This window comes from Coenobita brevimanus, chromosome 56 (assembly GCF_032717465.1).
Source record: "Coenobita brevimanus isolate Jiangsu-jjx chromosome 56, ASM3271746v2, whole genome shotgun sequence".
In the NCBI taxonomy this organism is placed as follows: domain Eukaryota; kingdom Metazoa; phylum Arthropoda; class Malacostraca; order Decapoda; family Coenobitidae; genus Coenobita; species Coenobita brevimanus.
Window position 1 is genome coordinate 8,526,785 of NC_137009.1, and position 23,810 is coordinate 8,550,594.

The window sequence follows — 23,810 nt, forward strand, 5'->3', positions numbered from 1 at the left end:
GATGGTTGGGGCATTTATTGTCCCCCCCCCCCCTGGGCATTCCGAGGCATTGCATGGGTGTGCCATTTTCCTTTTTTCTCTTAAATTTTGAAAACGAAGTGTAGTGTGTACTGTGCATGTAGACTTGTGTTGACAGTTAGAGACACTTGTATTGGAGAGCATGCTGGCCTACTCTCTGTGTTACTGAAACACTGACGTAGTTCAGGAGAGGATGGTCAGGAACTAGTCGCAAGGGCTGATGAAACTAGAGCTCCAGCTCTGCCTGTCATCAGCTTTCCATCCACCTTGGGAGTACTGCCCTGCTCGACTGGTGCTACAGTCTACTCCTCTCTCTCTCTTCCGTCTCTCAGCTTTCTCCACGTCCTCACTTCCCAGCCATTCACTATATGCTTTATTCTTTTGTGCCACAGCTTGTCTCACCTCTTCATTCCACCATATTGTTCTTTTGCATTCCTTTTCGTCTACTCTTCACCCCAAACACCACTTCACTGCACAGATTTCTTCTCTGAATATCTTGCACACACTTCCACCTCCCCCATCTGGTTCAGATCATATTTTCCCAATCACTCCTCCACTTCTTTCTTATATTCCGCCTTTTTTCCATCCTCTTGCAACCTTTCTACCCTCACTGTATGGACAACTTCTCCCTGTCCTTTCCTCCTGTTTATTGCATTTGAACCTTCACATTCGCCACCAGTGGTCAGAAAGTCCACTCCTCCACCTTCTGTGTGGTCATGCATCCATTACACACCTCAGTCTCTTATCCACACACACATAATCAGTCATTGCCTTCTGTTCATTCATTTCACCACCCCTACTTCTCATCACTCGCCACGTATACCTGTGGATCAATTTTTGTCAAAAGAGAGTATTGGCTTTCACCAACCCTCTCCCTGCATAAATGTCTACTAGAGCGCTGCCTTTCTCATCCATATTTGCAGGCACACCCTAATCACCAACTACTCCATCCATCTTCACATTCCCTACTTTTCCATTCATATCTTCAATCAAAAAACTCTCTAATTCCTTTAAAACTTTTCCATATATGCTTCCACGTTTGCCCAGAACTCTTCATTCACTCTACTTGCACGATCTTGTGTTGGCACATACACACACACAATCGCCCGCATTTGTAGTCCTACTTTTAATCTTACCCACACAATCCTTGAGCCAAATGACCCATGCTTCTCGTATTCTCCTTCCGTCTCATGCACACATCAATACATACTCCTTACTTTGCCCTCATTCTCATCTACTCGCGCTTATATACCCCATCCATACTCTTACTCTCTCATACTCTCACCTTACTATTTACTCTCAATTATTCTACATATGTCCACTTTTGCACCTTGAAGCACCTGGACAATCTCTCTCTCTCTCTTTCACCTCATCATTTGCACCCCTTACATTCCATATCTCAGTCCGTACCATGTCCTTTAAGGAGTCTGGCAATAGATAGATAGATAGAGACATTGGACTTACATAGTATATCGATCGTAGGACAAAGGGAAGCAGGGCCTAAAATATCATGATGCGCAATGGTTACCAGGCACTGCGATGGTGGTTTTGATCGTAGATGGGAAACGGAACGTCGTTATGGTATTGTTGTTTAGACCTATCACACGAGATTCATAATAATCTCAAGTTCGACAATAGATTTTGATACTACGGACATCTGTGATACCGTGTCCGATGACGCTGAAGATTGAAAATGATATTCCCAAGGCTGTTAGAATAGAATATATGGTAGGTAGGAGCGGACTTCAGAGGAGGTTGGTCAGTGGGACGGGGTATTAGGAGAGGAATGAAATGTTGCATGAACAGAGAGGGTGGAAGGGCTTGACCACCCTTCTTGGTGGCTGGCAAGGTGTGTGTGGAAGTGGACTGTTGTGGAGTAGGAGCGAATGAGAAGGTGGGAGGTGGGAGTAGGGTCATCACCAACGTATGTGATGTTTGGTGTTGGTATGGGAAATATTGCTTCCTCTGGATGAACAGCGTGTGAGTGTAGACACACGATTACATAGTATAATCCGTCTGGAGCGAAGGAGGGCCTGAATGTGTAATACTTGTATGAAAACCATTGTGTGAATGTTTTAATGATAATATAATAAACGATGATCAATGTTTGTGGATATTATGTCACAGCTATCCAGACTAATGAAATAGCACCTCGAAGAAAGCGACATCATTTGTGGACTGAACATCCGTAACACCGTTATTTCAATAATTATAATTTCAGATATGCATTCATTATGAAAATTCAGTATCTCATTACCTCCGCGTGATCCATCAGTATGATGACTGCACAACATTGTCGCACAAAAAGCCAGTAGCTGTCCAATACTCAAAGTAGCTATAATCCTATGCAACAGGACATCTACTTATATCATGGTTTGCGAATATAATGATTGTTTTTCCTCACGATAAAACATATCGGATGATGATGCACAACATGGCATGACCGTTGTGTCACATGCTTAATCATATATCATTTATGGCCACCCTGGTTCAGCCACAAAAATGTTACAGCAGTTGATCACACCCTTACTAGTCTCAGGTGAACCACTTTTCGAGACATCGCACATCACACCTTCTAACATTTATGCTCAGCTACACTTGTTCACCACGCTGTATGACGAACATTAAGACTTCAACACTCATCCAATACACGTTATTGCATACGGAGTTACAAATCACCTCAGAACATCTTGATAATCACGCCCTTCAGCTTTCAAAAAGAAACACGACAAAGTTTCGATATATGCGCCCCCACCACCTGTTCCCCCTCCCCTCCGTTCCACCTCGCCTCACAAACATCTCCTGTCAGAGAAGCAGTGGGATCCAATGGCATTACTATTTGTTTTTCTCTCTACCTTCCACTCTACATACGTGTTGATTGATTGATTGATTGATTGAGTTCTTTATTTAGCCAAAACAAATATAAAATATTTTACAATGGATCCGTAAATTGAAAAGTGGCTGAGCCTTTGAGAGTAGAAGCTCTCGTAAAAGGCACCTGTAATTTAACAACATCGAAATGATCCTCAGAACATTTGACTTTTCTTAAATTGTGCTGATTATCTCTTTATCAGAACTAAAGTGATAATATCAAATCAACTCCTAACGAAAATTATAAAATAGTAAAAAAAAAAAAAAAAAAATAGAATGCCTTATACAGTAAAATAGCTAAGATTTGTTACGCAGAATTATCCATAATTCTAAACTGAAATAATAAAAAAAAAAATGAGGGATGAAATGCATTCAGACATATATACTCATATACTGTACACATACATACAGACATTCACATACACACAATACACCCAAACACATGTACGTAATCATTTATACATGAATACATATACACATACACACATATATAATTACACATTCAAATACATACACATAATATTAAACTTGCATTACAAATACAATAAATAGATCACACTTATACACATAGATACGAATCCGTACATACATTACCACATACATACGTACATACATACATACATACTTATACATACATACATACGTACATACATACATACATACGCACATACATACATACATAGACATATGCATACATAGACATACAAACATATACCCTATTAACCCTGCATACAGTATACATACATACATACATACATTCATATATACATGCATATATATATACATACACATTCATTTACATGTACTTATGCTACAAGCCATAAATACATAACCTACCCAGTACAATAAACGTAAAATCAGTTATATAAAATTATTTTAGTATCAAGGTTACGAATACGATGGCGTATACTAATTTTAAAGCAACATCCACATAGCACACGGTTATTTGGGTTAGCTAAAATTATTAGATTTGAAAAATAGTCCTCATTTACACATGATGACTATAGGCTTGTAATAAATATTCTTTCAGTGATTTCTTAGAGCTTAAGATGTTGTCCTTTATTCGTATATTTAATGGCAATTTATTGCAGATCTTCAGTCCCTGATACAATATCGACGTTTGTGACTGTGATGTGGCCATTAATAGAATTTTTATATCGTGATTATTTCTTAAATTATAATTTCTGATAGAGAGGTATTGGAACATGCTATCACTGATATAATCATTGAGAGATTTATATACAAAGAGAGCATTACAGTATCGACTTATGTCATCTGTTTTTAACAATTTCAGTTCACAAAAAAGGTTGTTCGTTTGACAGAACCTAGGACGTTTGGCAACTGTTATAACAATCTTTTTCTGAGCAATTCGAAGTGGATTAACTTTAGAATTGCCAGAATTTGACCATACTAAGTGGCAATAGAAAATGTTAGGATACACTAAAAAGTAATATGTTAGTTTTAGTGCTTTGATGTTCAGTATGTGGCGAGTTAATTTCATTATACCACATTGCTTGTTTATCTTAGTGACCACATTTTGAATGTGTAAGATCCAGGAAAGATATTTATCAACAATTACACCCCAAAATTTAGTAAGATCAACCTCTTTCACCACACACTCGCCTATTGTTAATGGATCCCGATGCTGTGGTATATTTTTCTTCCGAAATTTTTTTTATAAACATTGTTTAATTGGTATTTAACGTAAGTTTATTATTAGTTATCCATCTGTTAATATTGATAGTTCATTATTTATTATTTGCATCAGGGAGTGAAGATTCTGGTGACTAGCATACATTGTACAATCATCAGAGAAAATTACGAATTTGAGTTTCTTACCAGAGTAAACAATGTCATTTATATATAAAAGAAACAACAGTGGCCCTAAAATGGACACCTGAGGAACTCCATAGGAAATTATCTCTGTGTCTGATTCATGTTCTTTAAACTGGACAAACTGTCTGCGATTTTTTAGGTATGAGTGGAGCCATTAAAGAGAAATATCTCTGACACCGCAATGTTCCAGTTTAGAGAGTACTATACTGTGGTCAACAGTGTCAAAAGCCTTAGATAGATCTAAAAACACTGCAATGGAAAATAGTCTCTTATCAAACAAATGTAAAGTATCATTAGTAAATGATGAAAGGGCAGTTTCTGTTGAGCGGGCTTTACGAAATCCATATTGGAATCAACCAAAGTACTTGGGTAGTCTGATGAGTAAAGATGGAGGTTCGGAGGGTGAAGTGTTTGAAAGGGTACAGCTGGGAAGAAATGTTGCTGGTTCTTTGAAAGCAGTGATAAGAAACAGGGAAGTGAGCATGGAAGTGAAAAAGTTTCTACGTGACGGTATTGTGATACCAACTCTAACGTATGGAAGTGAAGCTTGGACGTTGTTGGAAGGACACAAGTCACGAGTGAGAGCAGTGGAAATGAGTTATTTAAGAGGAGCCTATGGAGTCACGTGGAGAGACAGGCTGACGAATGAGGATATAAATGAGCGTTGTGGTGTGGATGTGGATGTGATAAGAAGCGTTATGAGGAACACACTGAGGTGGTTTGGCCATGTGGAGAGGATGGAGGGTGAAAGACTGACGAAGAGAGTGTATGTGAGTGAGGTGGAGGGGGGAAGAGGGAGGGGGAGGCCGAGGATGAGATGAAGGGATGGGGTGGAGAGGTATATGAATGAGGGGTGTGTGAGTTGGGAGCAGGGCAGTGAAATGGCAGGGGACAGGGTGACTTGGAGGCGATTTGTTTGTGGTCACCCCAAACGGGATTGAGGCCTCTGGCAATAGATAGATAGATAGATTGCGACCAAAGGTGGTAGCTCTGTAATAGACACTAACTCCCTCTTCCTGGGGACACAACTCAATTACTTTCCCTTTCCCCTTAAACAGTTCATGCTTCAAGGCCATCACATTTGTCTTGCACGGATGTGACTTCTCATTATGCAAGTACAAAAAAGCAGATAAGAGTCAAGTCCCTGACCACGTACCATTGCCTACAACTGTTCCCCCATTTCGCAAATTTTTTAGTTAAGCCCAGAAATGTCCTCAAGACTGGAGGAAGCTGTATTCACAAAAAACTGGCCAGCTTAGGTGAAGACTGAAGAAAGCTGAAACTAGTAAAAGTCAGCAAGCTCTGGTGCACATCAGCACTCCAGCGATATAACCATAACAGCATGGCAGAGCCCTCTAATCATGAAAGCGTTATGAATAAAATAGTCTGGATATAGTAAGAACTATAAGAACTATCCTCTCTCTCTCTCTCTCTCTCTCTCTCTCTCTCTCTCTCTCTCTCTCTCTCTCTCTCTCTCTCTCTCTCTCAGATCATTTAATCTCTAGGTTTAATCTCTAGGTATTTATGGGTTTCTGGTTCGTGTACACCTTCCTGGTGACCACGTACTACAAGACGTCCCTCACCAGCACCTTTGCCGTGCCCGTCCTGCCACCCTCCATAGACACCCTCCAGCAGCTGTACGAATCTGACGTCACCTATGGCATTTCGGCAGCTAAGGTTTGTGGAGAATTTTGGGAATATCACAACGCAAATTCATTTTTACTGTTAATCAGGGTATGCATCTTGAGCTTGTAATATGTTATTCTTGAGATTTGGTTCTAGTTATCGTATAGTTGAAGGTAGGAGAAGTTAAAGATGGATACAGGGAGTTGATCTTGATTTATTATCTTCAAAGAAAAGTTTTAAGTTGAGCAGTGCATGTATTACACAGGAACGTAATTTACAAGCTAAGTCTCGTTGGACCCCTCTTCTTATTTCCTCTCTCCACAACCTTTCAGTTCAATGGCTAGCCCCTTTCTGCTCTTTAACTCTCTCATCCTGCCCTAGGAGAGCTAGTGTCACGTGTGTAAAACATAGGTGTGGGTTCTAGAAGCTTGTGTGTGTCTGTGTGTATGTAGCACATCTGGTGCCCACTGGCATTCTTTTGGTTACGTCTTGCTGAACTCCTGCTGACATATTTCCTGTTCCTACTCCTAGCCTTAACTGTGTTTCTATGCTCTGTTATTCTGTCTATGTATCTATCTATATGTCTATCATCCTGAGTTGTATTATTATAATATGGAGTCCTGACATCGCTCGGTCACGCCAGCTGGCGATCCTCCGACAGCAAATATCTTTGACATATGCTAATCTATTAATACATAACATTGATTATAATATTGCATAGATATAATATTCATGTTAATATTGCAATGACTCAGTAACATTTTAGAAATATAATACATTTCAAACAAGTTGTATACATAATTAAACAAATGTATTATAGTTAAAATGATTACAGAATATTGTATGACATATTGTAAAATATGTATATATAACAGGCATATGCACATATTCAAATAATAGTTCAAAGTTAAGATTATAGTAAGAGCTATTAATATTTTATAAAGAGATAGTGATACTGGCATACTTCTATATCATTTCTCTTTCCAATATTTTTTATGTTTTTTAATATTAATACTATATACAAAATATGTACACTTCATTCAGGGGGCTTTACTTAAATCTTTACTTTACTCCCACTAAATACTGAGTCCAAGCTTGCAATTCTTGCATGCATTCTGTGCATTGAGAACGGCACTACTGCAAATACAACTAACTAAAAAAACAAACAAACAATAAGCCTCGGACAAGGATTGACCAAACGATGACGACCAAGGACCGGACAAAGGACATGGTTATCGGAACGTGGAATGTAAGGGGAGTGAATGATGAGGTGAAAGAGAGAGAGATTGTCCAGGTGCTTGAGGGTGCGAAAGTGGATGTATGTGGAATAACTGAAACAAAAGGGAGAGGAGAAGGTGTGAGAGAATGGGAGTATGGATGGGGTATATGTGCAGGAGTAGGTGAGAATGAGAGGGCAAAGGAAGGAGTATGTATAGTTGTGAGTAAAAGATGGAAGAGGAGCATAAGACAGTATGGATCAATTGGGTCAAGAATTGTGTGGGTAAAGTTGAAAGTTGGAATACAAATGTGGGCGAGTGTGTGTGTGTGTATGCACCAGCGCGAGATCGTGCTAGAAGAGTGAGAGAAGAGTTCTGGACAAATGTAGAAGTGTGCATGGAAAAGTTTGGAAGGAATGAGAGAGTGTTTTTGACTGGTGATATGAATGGTAAAGTTGGGAACGTGAAGGTGGATGGAATAGTTGGTGAGTGGGATGTGCCTGCTGAGATAGATGAGAATGGGAGTGCGTTAGTGGACATTTGTGCTGGGAAAGGGTTGGTGATAGCCAATACCCTTTTCAGGCATAAAATGATCCACAGGTATACATGGCGAATGATGAGAAGGGTGGGTGGTGAACTGAATGAAAGGAAGGCAATGATTGATTATGTGTGTGTGGATGAAAGGATGCAAAGATGTGTAATGGATGCAAGAGTTTATAGAAGTTGGGGGAGTGGACTTTCTGACCACTACTTGGTGGTGGCCAGAATTAGAATTCAAGTAAGATGGAAGAATAGAAGAAGGGAAAGACGAGAGGAAGGAGTAGTTGCAAGGAGAGTGGAAAGGTTACAAGAGGATGAGAAAAAGGCAGAGTATAAGAGAGAAGTGGAGGAACGATTGGGCAAATATGAATTGGAGCAGATGGGAGACATGGAAGGTGTGAGTAGGATATTTACAGAAGAAATATGTGCAGTATGTGATGTGGTGTGTCGAAGGAAGAGAAGACGGAGGGGGGTGCAAGGAACACTGAAGAGGTGAAACAGGCTGTGGCACAAAAGAAGAAAGCATACAATGAATGGATGAGAAATAGGGGCGTGGAAGAAATTGAAAGGCGGAAGAGAGAGTTATATGTAGAAAGAAAGAGAGAGGTGAAAAGATTAGTAAGAAAGAATAAGAAGAGAGTGGATGAGGAATTTGGAAGGAATTTGAGTGTAAAGTGGAGGGACTGTAAGAAAATGTTCTGGAGAGAGGTGAAAAGAGTAAGACAGGGTGGAAGTGAAGTTAGCAGGGGAATGAAAGATAAAAATGGTAGATTACTAGTGGAGACGGGAGAAAAAGTGAGCAGATGGAGAGAACACTTTAAGGAATTGTTGAACATAGAGGATGAAAGTAATGCGAGTATAAGTGGCTGGGGAATGGCTGGAAGAAACAGGGAGGTGAGAAGACAGGAAGAAATCAGTAGGATAGAAGTTGTGGAAACAATGAAGAAAGTTAAATCGGGGAAAGCCCCAGGAATTGATGGAGTGTGTGGTGAAATGCTGAAGCATGGAGGAGAGAGAGTAGTAGAATGGATGTGGAAGATGTGCAGATTGGCCTGGGAGGAAGGTAGAGTCCCGGAGGATTGGAAGTCAGGTATAATTATTCCCTTGTACAAAGGAAAAAGGGAAAAAGAAGTGTGTGGTAATCATAGGGGCATTTGTCTTCTTAGTATAATAGGAAAAGTGTATGGTAGGATACTTATTGACAGAGTTAGAGAAAGAACAGAGAAATCAATTGGAGAAGAACAGGGAGGCTTTAGGAAGGGAAGAGGTTGTGTAGATCAGATATCCATTCTTAGATCTTTAGTGGAAAAGTTTCTAGAGAAGGGAAAGAAGTTGTATGCAGCTTTCATGGATTTGGAGAAAGCATATGACAGGGTGGATAGACAAGGATTGTGGAAAGTGTTAAGAATATATGGAGTAGATGGGAAGTTATTGAATGCTGTGAAGAGTATGTACGATGGTGCGAAGGCTGCAGTGCGTGTGGATGGTGAACTAAGTGAATTTTTCTCTTTGAAAGTTGGGTTGAAACAGGGATGTGTCATGTCTCCATGGTTGTTCAATCTGTACATGGATGGGGTAATAAACGAGGTACAAGGTAGGGTAGTGGATGTTGGAGTGGCCCTGGTGAGAGAGGATAGTGTTTGGAAACTCCCTGTACTGTTGTTTGCAGATGATACTGTGTTGTTGAGTGAAGACGAAGGGGAGCTGCAAGGCTTGGTGGATGAGTTTGGGAGAGTGTGTAAGAAACGGAATCTAAAGGTAAATGTAGGGAAGAGTAAAGTGATGGTCTTTGAGAGAGGTGAAGTCAGTGAATGTACAGCGAGGTTGGATGGTGAGGAATTGGAAAATGTGAGTACGTTTAAGTACTTTGGTAGTCTGATGAGTAAGGATGGAGGTTTGGAGGGTGAAGTGCTTGAAAGGGTACAGAAGGGAAGAAAGGTTGCTGGTTCTTTGAAAGCAGTGATAAGAAACAGGGAAGTGAGCATGGAAGTGAAAAAGTTACTATATGACAGTATTGTGATACCAACTCTAACGTACGGAAGTGAAGCTTGGACGTTGTTGAAAGGACACAAGTCGAGAGTGAGAGCAGTGGAAATGAGTTATTTAAGAGGAGCCTGTGGAGTCACATGGAGAGACAGGCTGACGAATGAGGATATAAAGGGGCGTTGTGGTGTGGATGTGGATGTGATAGGAAGAGTTATGAGGAACACATTGAGGTGGTTTGGCCATGTGGAAAGGATGGAGGGTGAAAGACTGACGAAGAGAGTGTATGTGAGTGAGGTGGAGGGGGGAAGAGGGAGGGGGAGGCCGAGGATGAGATGGAGGGATGAGGTGGAGAGCTATATGAGAGAGGGGTGTGTGAGTTGGGAGCAGGGCAGTGAAATGGCGGGGGACAGGGCGACTTGGAGGCGACTTGTTTGTGGCCACCCCAAACGGGATTGAGACGTCTGGCAATAGATAGATAGATAGATAGGTGCTGGGCTATATACATAATATGGATTGAACATACTCAAACTCAAATCTTTCCAGGGCTTCATTGTTTCATTGATTAGTTGTATAGTTTCAAACTTAGGTGAAGTCAACTTAATACTTGTGCTCATGTTTAAGTCCATATTAGGTAGAGGGTGGAAATATTTGTGTGTATGATTGAGAATGGTGTAGTGATTGATGGTGGGTGAAGTGGACATGGATGGTGTAAGTACCACACAGTAGTCTGGTGCTATGTATAATCCTGATGCTTAAATATGAGATGGTGGTATATTTGGCCAGATTATGTAAACTGGTGTGTATTGAGTGAAATAAAAAAAAACTGAGTGGCCAATGTGTTGATGGTGTACTGTATAAGCTTATCTGGAGCCAAAGTGAAATTACAGTGATGATGAATGTCTTGATTTCTTATGATAGCCATTTCACAAGGGACAGTTCCAGTAGGCTGAAACGTGAAGATGTACGCAAGACAAAGGTGAACAGCATGTAAGGATGTACGGCACTTTCGTTCAATTCACTGGCGAAAGTGACAGTGTTCTATCCCTTGGAGACCATGATGAGTTCGGTGTCTTTGTCGCTGTTAATAATGACTAAAGTGTTATTATTCTTAGAAGGGAAGGGGTGTATTTGGAATACTGTGAACAGGTCGTCAGTTATCAATGGTACATGAACTACTACTGATGTTGGTGTTAGTGTTGCTTCTAAATATGGATAATATAACATGAAATCTCTACCACGAAACAAAGGCTTGAAACTGTTTATGTATACCTTAGCTAATTATCTGACGTAGCTCATGAACTGGAAGTAGGTCAGTTGTGATCCTACCATTACCAGCATTTGCAATTCCTCGCCTAAGTGCCCTGTAATGAACTCTAGTGTTATCTACTTGGAGTATAATTGTGTCAATATGTTCCGTGATGATGGAGAAGTGTTGGGAAAGTGTTACGTTCTCTTCCATGGCATTTATTTTGTCTACATTCTGGCGAGCTATGTTTGCTGTCTTTTTTAGATTTTTCACGATTGTCTTCAATGCTGAGTTTTGTCCGGTGATGAATTTGTTTTGATATGTTAGTACCGGAGCTATTTTATTAAATTTGTTTATTTCTTGAAGGTCATCCCCTGTAGCCAATCCAAAGATGTTCCCAAGAATTGCACCACCCAGGTCAAATAAACCGTGCTTTTGGCGAGTACGTGTAATGTTGTTTGTGGCTCTCAGTACCTCCGTTCCATGAGATGGTAGATCTTGGATCATGATGAGCATAGTTGCCTTCGCCTGTTCTATCTTCCATTTCGCTAACTTCACTATTTCATCCACTTCCTTTGTGTTATGTGCTTGTGAAGCATAGGCTCCCATAATGAAGTCCAGGGTCCTCATTGGTTTGGCGATGTTATCTAGATAAGTAGGTAATTCATATAAAGAGTCTTAGCTTATTTCAGTACTCATCACATCTTTCACGATTGACGTGGCCGTTGGAGCTATGAAGCATCCTTGCCGGACTGTGTGTTGGGGGTCTAAGTGAGCATATTCTCTTGCTATATAGAGGAGAATCCATGGTATAAGTCCCTTCATCGTTACCTACCGAAAAAAAAAAAAATATATTAATTGTCTAATATAGTCATGCTATGGTCGATGATAGTGATGATGTGCGTTACGGTTGACTAAAGGAGAACAACAACGTGCTTGTTATTTCATTCATATGAGTTTAAATCGATATTTAAATCATGTAAATGTTGTCATGTAGATTTTTTTGGAACAGTTGCACCTATGTTTGTTTGTCTGGTATGCGACCTAAATATATTTTTGTAATTATTGTTGTTTTCTTGATTGGTTTCATGAGTTATGATCGGTTGTTCGGTGGTATCCGAGGCTGTATAATTATTGGATAATTCCCTTGAAACTCGTTTTGAATGGTCAATATGAACTTGTTTCTCTTCGCCACTTGACAGTGACCTAATTACAACTTTGCTTTTATGTTATTTACTCTATATGAGTTATTTAAGAGGAGCCTGTGGAGTCACGTGGAGAGACAGGCTGACGAATGAGGATATAAAGGAGCGTTGTGGTGTGGATGTGGATGTGATAGGAAGCGTTGTGAGGAACACACTGAGGTGGTTTGGCCATGTGGAGAGGATGGAGGGTGAAAGACTGACGAAGAGAGTGTATATGAGTAAGGTGGAGGGTGGAAGAGGGAGGGGGAGACCGAGGATGAGATGGAGGGATGGGGTGGAGAGGTATATGAGAGAGGGGGGTGTGAGTTGGGAGCAGGGCAGTGAAATGGCGGGGGACAGGGCGACTTGGAGGCGATTTGTTTGTGGCCACCCCAAACGGGATTGAGGCGTCTGGCAATAGATAGACAGACTCTATATGGGCCCTCAAATTTCGGGGATAATTTATTGTCTCTCGTATGAATGATACAATAGACAATGTCTCCTAAGCTGATAGGCGATTTTTTTGCCTTTTTGTTGAATGCCTCCGTCATTTCTTCCTTGGACATCGATCATTGTTTTTTCACTCTATTATGTATGTCCTGGAATTCACGTAAACGGAGTTTAATCATCGTAGTTGTATATGGGCAGATTTTCACCTTTTAGAATTTCATATGGTAGTTTTTTATCTGTCCCATATATAATGAAATGTGGTGTGTCTCCTACAGACTTATTTATAGATCCATTAATTGATGCTTCTACTCTGGGAATCCAATTATCCCAGCTTGCATAACTTTCATGAAGAATGTGTCGTAGTACATCTAATACTTTTTTGTTTTGTCGCTCTGCTAACCCACTGGATGCTGGGTGATAGGCTAAAACATAACCTTTTTGTTATTGTATTGTTTACATATTTCTTCTAAGATATCAGAATTAAATTCACCTCCATTATCGCTTATTAGTACCTTTGCGGTGGTAAAGCGACATATTACATTATCTATTATTGCCTTTGCTACTGTTTCTGCTGTTTTATCCTTAACTGTGGCTAAAATTACATAACGGGAAAAATGATCCATTGTTACGTATAGGTATTGGTTATTATTGTATGATAACGGCGTCTTGAGTAATTCAACCGCAACAACGTCCCATGGTTGATGTGGTACAGGGTAATTACCTATGGGTGCAGGTGTGACTGGGTATCCTTTGTGTTTCGCACATGATTCGCATCTGTCTAAATGATTGTTTATATCTTTTCGTGATGATGGTCAGTAAAATAACAACTGGGCTTGTTTGAATGTCTTATCCTTTCCAGGATGTCCTGCATGTGGGCTATCGTGTATCGTTCGTAATACCTGGGGCATCATGTCATTAGGGACCACTAATTGTTTATTATTTTGTCGGCGTTTTGGTTGTCCTGAGTTGATCCTGTATAAGGTATTTTTGATTATTGCGAATTGTTCTATTGGTACATGTAGTTTGGGTAATTGTATGTCATATCCACCTTCTAACTTGTATATAACTTTAGACCATGTTGGATCACGTCTTTGTGCTTTCGCGATTTCATCATGGTTTGGGATGTTTCCTTTGAGATCTAATGTCGCCACATGAATTGTTTTCGGGTTCCTGGATAATGGATCAGCTACTAGATTCATTTTGCCTTGTATGTAATGAATGAGTACATTGTAGTTTTCGACTGGACATTTCCATCTTGCTCTCCTCCCAGAGAGGAATTTTTCTTTAAACATACCCACTAGTGGTTTATGGTCAGTGAATAAGTGAATTTCGTAACCATATACCAAATCCCGAAACTTTTTTAATGCAAAAACCACTGCAAGTGCCTCTAAGTCTGTAGTGGAATAATTTTTCTCTGCACCTTTTATTTGCCCTACCTTGCACCTCCTTTACAACTCCATCCATGTATATATTAAACAGCCATGGAGACATCACACAACTCTGTTTCAGTCCCACACTGAGATCAAAGAACTCGCTCAGCTCACCATCTACTCGCACCGTATCCTCACCACAGCACTCAACGATTTCCCCCTCCGCTCCATATATTCTTAATACCTTCCACATACCTTGCCTATCTATTCTGTCATAAGCTTTCTCCAAGTCCATGAAGGCAGCATACACCTTCCTTTCCTTCTCTAGATACTTCTCCACTAAACATCTTAGAACAAATATCTGATCTACACACCCTTTTCACTTCTTAAATCCCTCTTGTTCTTCTTCAACTAGCTCCTCTGTCATATGCCTAACCCTATCAATGAGTATTCTACCATATATTTTACCAGTCACACTAAGAATACCCCTATGGTTGCCACATATTTCTCTCACCCCTTTTCCTTTGTATAAAGGAACAATTATACCTGATTTCCAGTCCTCTGGAACCCTTCCCTCTTCCCAAGCCAATCTACACAACTTCCATATCCACTCCACAACACTCTCACCCCCATACCTAAGCATTTCTGAACAATCTCTCTCTCTTTCACTTCATCATTCACTCCTCTCACATTCCATGTTCCCACCCTAAGAATGTCCTTTGTCCGTTCCTTAGTCGTCAACGTATGGTCCGTCCGGGTCCGAGGCGCTTAATTCGCTTTTTTAGTTAGTTCTTTTTACGGGGTGGGGCACTAATCCACCACCAACCCTTTTAGTCGCCGCGTACAACAAGCAGGGATACTGGGGGAGTATTCTTCAAACCCCGCTACCCCCAGGGAGCTCTAATGTGGGGGTGGCTCTAATGAATGAGGGTGAGATTTGGAAGATTCCGGTGTTCCTGTTTGCTGATAATACAGTATTGTTGAGTGAAGATGAATGGGAGTTGCAAGGTTTGGTGAATGAATTTGGGACAGTGTGTAGGAGGAGGAAGGTGGGACAGTGTGTAGGAGGAGGAAGGTGAAAGTTAATATAAACAAAAGTAAAGTTATGGTGTTTGAGAGGAATGAAGTCACAGAGTGTGCAGTGAGGTTGGATGGTGAGGATATGGAGAATGTGAGTGCATTCAAGTGCTTGGGTAGTGTGATGAGTAAGGATGGAACTTTGGGGGATGAAGTGCGTGAAAGGGTACAGCAAGGATGGAAGGTTGTTGGTACACCGAAAGCAGTGATGAGAAATAGGGAGGTGAGTATGGAAGTTAAGAAGTCACTGCATGATAGTATTGTGATCCCTACCCTGACGTATGGAAGCGAGGTGTGGACCTTACAAGAGGGGAACAAGTCAAGAGTGAGAGTAGTGGAAATGAGTTACTTGAGAGGAGCATGTGGAGTGACATGGAGGGACAGGTTGACGAATGAAGAAGTGAAGGGACGTTGTGGGGTGGATGTGGATGTGGTTGAGAAGATTAGGAGAAATACACTGAGGTGGTTTGGTTTGGACATGAGAAGAGAATGGAGAATGAAAGATTGACTAAGAGGGTGTATGTAGGTGAGGTGCGACTTGGAGGCGTTTTGTCTGTGGCCACCCTTTGCAGGATTAGGGCGTCGGGCTATAGATAGATAGATAGATAGACCTTTTATTTGTCTGCTGGCAAATGCAATTGGTTGATTCTTTCCTTTCTTATCTTCTTCCATCAATACAACCCCTAATCCTTTAAAAGACGCGTCTGTGCAAGTAAGAAATGGGTTTGTGAAATCCGGATAGGGTAAACATGGTGCATTTGTAAGTTTATCTTTTAATTCGTTAAATGCTTGTTTTTGTTCTTCTTCCCATTGGAATACAGCAACTTTTTTGAGTAGGTGGAATAGAGGAAAGGCTATATCAGAGAATTGTTGTATAAATGACCTAGAATCCCTAGCTAGACCTAAAAATTGTCTAACTTCGTCTATCGTAGTTGGTTCTGGGAAGTCTCTCACTGCCTGTATTTTATTATCGGAGGTGTGAATACTTTCAGCATTTAGTCTGTGGCCTAAAAATTTTATTTCCTTAGAGCAAAATTTGCATTTAGAAAGCTTAATTTTTAAACCAGCGTCACCAAGCTTTTGTAAGAGTAGGTCTAATTTCTGGAGATGTTCTTTTATATTGATAGTTGCAACAATTATATCATCAAGATAAACGAATATTCCTTGTCCTAGATTTCCGGACAATACTTAATTCATCAGGCGCTGGAAAGTACCTAGTACTGTCTTCAGTCCCATTGGCATTCTCCTGCGTTGATAATGTCCTGTATTTGTGGAAAAGGCAGTGTATTTACGTGACTCCTGATCTAATGGAATTTGATAGTATCCATTTAGCAAATCTATTGTGGAAAATACATTATTTTCTGGTCCAATATTCTGTAGGATGTCACTTAACAATGGCATGGGAAACCGGTCTGGGATTGTGTGATTGTTTAGTTTACGGTAATCTACTACCGCACGCATTTCTCCATTTTGATTGAGAACGAAAAATAATGACGCATTCCACGGGGAGACTGATGGCTCAATAATTCCCAAGTTTTAACATTTATACTTTCTCTGTCCATAGATTTTATCTTACTTGTCACTCCAGCTAAAACTATTTCCATCACGGGGGTTGGACATTTTTCAATATTAACTATAGAAGTCCCCTTTTTCTACTGTACTTCCCCATTCATGTGATTAATTAGGAATATCTGAGTTTGCCCATCGTTATTCATCTGACATAATACGTTTTCTACTGACAATCCTTTAATTTACATAATTCTTCCAAGAAAAGAACAGTACTTTTCTTTAACTTGCTCTTTATGGTTACGCTTATGTAGGAGTTAGGAGGAATAACTAAATCATTGGTGAGATGGGCAGGAAAAACTGATGTCAGTACCGTTACCACGGTCTCTAGTCCTGGAGGCTGGGGGAGGGGGGATAGTGTGAGTGGATCTATACACTCATCTGTTTGTTTAAGCTTTTAATATTACCGATTCTTTTTGGTTCTGTTTTACTAATCGGTGAGGACTCTGATGGTATTTCTTTTATGAATTCATTATCAAACTCTATTCCATTCATTTGTGGGAGTAAAGTTATTTGCTCTGTTCTCATGCATCTTAAGCCCAGCAACATATTATCAGCTTTTATTGCTAAGTTTTCAACAATAAAAAAAAATGCAGGAACTGGTCTTGTAGTCTCTGAAAAAATTATGTATAACCGTATCATACCTTCTACTGCAATTTGTTTGTCATCTACTGTATATAAGTCTAAATCAGATTCTTCCAGCAAAGTTACTTTCTTCGTATTTCCAAAAATTCTATCTATTTCTTCTTGTGTTATTAAGTTCACTGGAGAGCCTGTGTCTAAAAATAAGGAAACGTTTTGATCCTCACATACAGCTGGTATCAAGATATACTTACTTCCCAACATGCCTCCAATGTGAATTTTAGACTTGCTTTTCTTTATGATTGATCGTTTTTTGTTGTGACTTGGCCTTCCCCCGATTTGAAAATGGAAACTATTTTCTCTACTGTCTTACAATTGCTGGTCCAATGCCCTTGGGACCGATGATGTGTACAGCATGGATCATATCCTTGTGTCTTTTGTTTATCTTCTTTTGCTTTGATAAAGCAGTCATTCTTTGTGTGTCCTGGGTTACCACAGTAATAACATAGAATGGACCTATCTCCCGACTGTGATCTGCGAGATGACTTCCCATATATAGTGGTATCTGGCACGAGATCTGCTCGGACTGCGCGGAAACTTAGGTGGCCTAGTGTTTGAGAAAGCTGCCTCGAAGCGTTTGGTTGTTTGTTCTGTCTATTTTGGGTCGCGATCGATTTTGTTCTCTGTTTGGGGTAGTTGTAGCTGTTTTCACAGCTGATACTGTCTCTCGCACTCTCATCGTACTAGAATGTGATTGTGTTTCGGTCACCCCTGCTTTGCTACAATACATCTCTACCTCGTTCATTAAGTCTAGCAAACACATACGTGGGGTGTACTGGTCTTGGCATTTTGAGTATCCTATCAGGTAATTTACACAAGGCTGCTACACAACCAATGATGTCTACGACAAGGTCTGGTGACATCTTTCCATCTTGTGTTATCCAGTTTGAGATTTCTAAAGTAGCTAATAATGTTCTTTTAATGGTAGAGACATCTGCTGTTATTTCACTTAGCACATGATTTGTAGTGTGCTCCCTTACAAGATCCACAGTCTTATGTAATTCTGGCATTGTACCTGGCAAAAAGTTAATACCTCCAGAAAATTTCTTCAAGAATTCTGTTTTAAACTCATCATACGTCTTAGCCCTCAGGAGCTTATCTGACTTAAGCAAATCTCCTGCTGGGCATCTCTCCTGATTAATCCACGAGGAAAATATTGCAATTTTTTCTTGTTCATCCGCTATGTGCCTTTTTACGAAGATCTGTTCACACTGATTGACCAATGAAATCACATCAATGCGATCTTTTTCTGTGCCTGAGAATTTTGGGATGTTTTTATCCTCATGATAAATGTAAACATGAGGTGGGGATGTTTGATTTGTGGCATTGCCTGCGGTGTTCATTTTGGATGGTTGCTTTGTCGAGTTCACTTGGAGTTGTTTATCATTATGTGAAGGAATAGTGGAATATGTTTTCCCTGAGCGGTGAACTCTGTTAAGTAAATTTGCATAGACATGCAAGTCAAAGTCCTCACTTACTACATCAGAGGGAGTTTCCCAAGAATCATCATTATCATCTAGAAATTATGTATTTGTCTCTTTGTCTTTAGTTGTGTGGGTGTGTTGTCCTGTTGTTCTCCTAATTGTGGATCTGCAGTGGCCGCTAACTGTGTATCATCTGTTACTAAGACAGGTGGAGGCAAAAATATTCTGGTCATATCACTCAGCTAAAATGAACTCATGTTGCTAGGGTATAGTGTTATGAAATACTTGTTTTAATTATGTCCTAACGGAACAGATGAGTGAATGAGTTGTAATAAATGAAAGATAATAAGTGTATAAATCTATATATAAAAACAAGTAAAGGAGGTGATTGTACCTAATTTAAAGCACTAAGAAGAAATAAGTGAAGTATAATTACACTCACTTGATACAGATGATGTCACTCGGAGCGCCTTGTTGATAGAGATGTCACTCTCGGAAGGTAAATGCAGAGTTGATAGAAGATCTCCCTCTCGATAATTCTAGGGCTGTATTGATGGACGATATTATTCCAGAAATTCCATGGCTTGGTGATCTCAGTGTTGATTGCAGTGCGAATTAATCTCAGTGATAGAAAATTTTACCATACAACGTCCAACTCCCTCTCAATAGCTGTTGGAAATAAATGAGTATGAGTAGGGATGTGTGAATAAGAATGAGTAACGAACAATGGGTGAGAGGTGCATGGTGTCAAACACAGGATGACTGACTTGGCATTGGTTCAGCACACAAATGGTGACGTCGACTTCCGACACTCTGGTAGCTGTGGTGAGTAAATGAGTAGTAATAAGTAACCTGAGTGAGGAAAGGTGAGTAAGATGAGTTGTGAATATGGGCTTGGTATTTGCTGTCGTCGTTTTGACCTTCTCGCACTCCTGCGTCAGCGGTGGAGGTTGGGGGGCGGTTGGAGAGAGCGGTGGGGGTCAGGGGATGTTGCTGTGTACTTGCTTTTCGCTTGCTTGTTTTGTTTTTCTTTCTCGATTAATTGTTGGTCCATTCTTCTTGTTATTTACTCGTTGCCACTACCTGTAGGTGCGTGTAGAAGATTATAGAGACGTCTCGTAGACTTGTTACTTGTAGTTAATCGTCGAGCTGTCTCGTAGTTTGTGACTTGTAGCTTGTATTTTGTAGGTATTCACTGTAGATTTGAAGACGACGTTCGTACTTCTGCTGCCACCAACTATATATGTGAATCTTGAGTTTGTAATATGTTAATCTTGAGATTTGGTTCTAGTTATCGTGCAGTCGATGGTAGAAGTTAAAGATGGATACACGGAGTTGATCTTGATTTATTATCTTCAAAGAAAAGTTTAAGTTGAGCAGTGTATGTATTACACAGGAACGTAATTTACTAGCTAAGTCTCGTTGGACCCCTCTTCATATTTCCTCTCTCCACAACCTTTCAGTTCTATGGCTAGCCCCTTTCTGCTCTCTAACTCTTTCATCCTGCCCTAGGAGAGCTAGTGTCACGTGTGTAAAACATAGGTGTGAGTTCTAGAAGCTTGTGTGTGTCTGTGTGTATGTAGCACATCTGGTGCCCACTGGCATTCTTTTGGTTACGTCTTGCTGAACTCCTGCTGACATATTTCCTGTTCCTACACCTAGCCTTAACTGGTGTTCCTATGCTATCTATTACACTGTCTATCTATCTATCTATTTATCTATCATGCTATGAGTTGTATTATTATAATATGGAGTCCTGACAGGGAATAAGTTCCAAAGTGCCATAGTACAACGAAGTAAGTTGTATTGGTAACACTCACTTTAATCTTAATCAGTTAAAAAATACAGGATGGTCCATATATAACCGTTTTCTTATATTCTGACAAGCGATTATTATGCGCTGTGGGGGCGGTTCAGTCAGTGTTGTAAGTGTCTGTCCTGCATCATTTACTCATTCCCTACCCCCCACTGCCACACTCACCCACATCAGCAGACTGAGCTGGCCCCACAAGACAGAAGGTACCAGTACCTGAGTTTTTAGTGGATCGTTATTTATGGGTCATTCCGTAGAATGTTTATAAATACTGGTAAATTCATTCAAATTTATATCAGTTTCATCACATTAATATGCGAAATAATCTATGATGATTGTCTTATCTGCTATTAATAGTCGACTTCCATTCAAATTCCGTCAATAACATGCTAAGCAGGCAATACTACAAGTCAGTAAAAGTGTGAGCACGAATAGAATGTCTCAAAGTCTGGCAGATTCATCTCAATTTATATTAGCTAAACCGGATCAGTCAGACAATTATTGCTCTCTCTCTCTCTCTCTCTCTCTCTCTCTGTTTGTGTATTTATGCATGCATGTCAAAGTCAAAGTCAAAGTCAAATGTTTATTTAGCCATAGAGATTACAATAGTTGACATAACACCTAGTCTACTAGCGGCTGAGCCTTTTGAGAGTCCGGGAACTCTCTTTAAAGGCATCTTGTTTTCTTGCACTTTTGTAAACATCAATTGTCTAGTAAGGCTAAGACTACGATTTGACTAAATCAGCTGTATGACTTTTAAGTAATAATGGTCATCCCCGAATGACAATAGTTTAAGATTTTAATAAAGGGTATATACAAGATAGCACTACAACAAAACGGAGGTAATTTTATATTAATACCAGTAATAATAGTGATAATAATAATAGCTACCACAATAACAATAATAATAATAAATAATAATAATAATGAAAGTCAACTAATTTAAAGAATTAGTACTTTGATAGTAAGTAGGATTTATAAGCAAATTTGAAAGATACATCCTCGCTTAGTTCCCGAATGGCCATTGGGATACCATTCCAAACTTTGGGTCCCTGATAAGTGATATGTGACTGGGACTGGTTGAAGCCATGAGCGGTATTTTTAGATTACAGTTATTTCAGAGATTATACCGATCATTCATATTAAAATCAAAGTAACTGTTAAATGACAGGCTGTGCAGAGACTTGTAAACAAACAAAGCAGTGCAGTAGGACTTTATATCAGGCAATTTTAAGATACCCAATTTCTTGAAAGATGAATTAGTGTGGTCATATTTGCGTAAGTTTTCCATTATACGGACCGATTTCTTTTGGGCTATAAATAAGGGTTTAGCTGTGTCTTAAAAGCACCACTCCATACATTGTTACAATAAAACAATAAAGGAAAGATCAGCAAGTAATAAATGAGCTTAAAAGACCGTGTTGTTAGTTGATTACGAATTTGGTACATGATACCACGCTGTTTGCTAATCTTTGTATGGAGATACTGGATATGTAAATGCCATGACAAACGTTCATCAATTATAACACCAAGGAATTTTATACTGTCTACTCTCTCAATTGACTGGGCACCTATGTAGATGTTGGGTTGATTTGCAGTGCTTTGTTTCCTTCTAAATATAATGTAATGAGATTTGCTTACGTTTAGCGTGAGTTTGTTGCTTGTTATCCATTTTTTAATATCTGTTAGGCTGCTATTTACAACATTTGATAGTTCATTGAGATTTTGGTGGCTTGCATAAAAGGTACTATCATCAGCAAATAGTACTGGCTTCATATGTGAGGTAGCGTACACGATGTCATTTGTGTACAAAATAAACAAGAGTGGTCCTAAGACCGACCCCTGGAGAACTCCAGATTCTACTGGCATACAGGTAGACTGGCACTGTTTGTATTGCACAAACTGTTTGCGATTGGCTAAGTAGGAAACAAACCATTGATTGGAAGTGCCTCGTATACCATAGTGGTCAAGCTTCTTTAGTAATATAGAGTGATTAACCGTATCAAATGCCTTGGCCAGATCTAGAAATACACCCATAGTATATTTATTTTCATCAAATGAAGCCAGCACGTCCTTGGTGAATGACAGCAATGCACTCTCGGTAGACAATTTTCCCCTAAAACCAAATTGTGAATCAGTGATAATATTGTTGGTGGTGCAAAACTGAATTAACCTACCATAAACCAATTTCTCTATTATCTTACTGATTGCTGGCAGGATTGAGATAGGGCGATAATTGCTTAACAGCTTACGATCACCAGCTTTAAAAACTGGAATGACTTTGGCCAATTTCAACGTCAGGAAACTTTCCAGTCTCAAAAGATAAATTAAAGAGGAAGACAGGTACAGGAACTAGATAGGCCATTATTTCCTTAACCCGTCACGTCCCGAGGTTTTCCGCACCTCCGACATCCCCCAGTCCCGAGGTATTTTCGATTTTTTTTTTTGGGCTAAAACCTTCGCTTTTGGTGAGAAACATCGAAAATTCATAGAGAAATCGCTCACCTGAGGTTTAAAGTGCCCAATCCAGGTAGGAGTTCCTCCTTACCTGAGTGGGTTTTCTAACATGCTGGCACCAAAGAAAACGAGTTCTATGGGAGGGTAACTATTTTATCCACTCATAAACGGTATTTATTTATTTACTTGGTACGAATGTATATGTAGTATGACAGTATATTGGTTTTCAAGCAGTAATAAAGGTATTATAAGCATTGTTTCACTCACTAACTAATCACCATACCTGACCTATTTTTGCCACACTACCTGATCATTATTTCTGGCTGTTTCTTCTTCTAATGCTATGTAAACATTGTCCTCCACATTGTCATCGATTGGGGAATCACTATGGCCCTGAATAACTTTACTAGCCAGGTCACTGGTAACAGGTCCTTTGCCAAGGCAATGGCGTGAGGGGGGGAGGGGGGAGGTTATGCAGTGTAAGGCA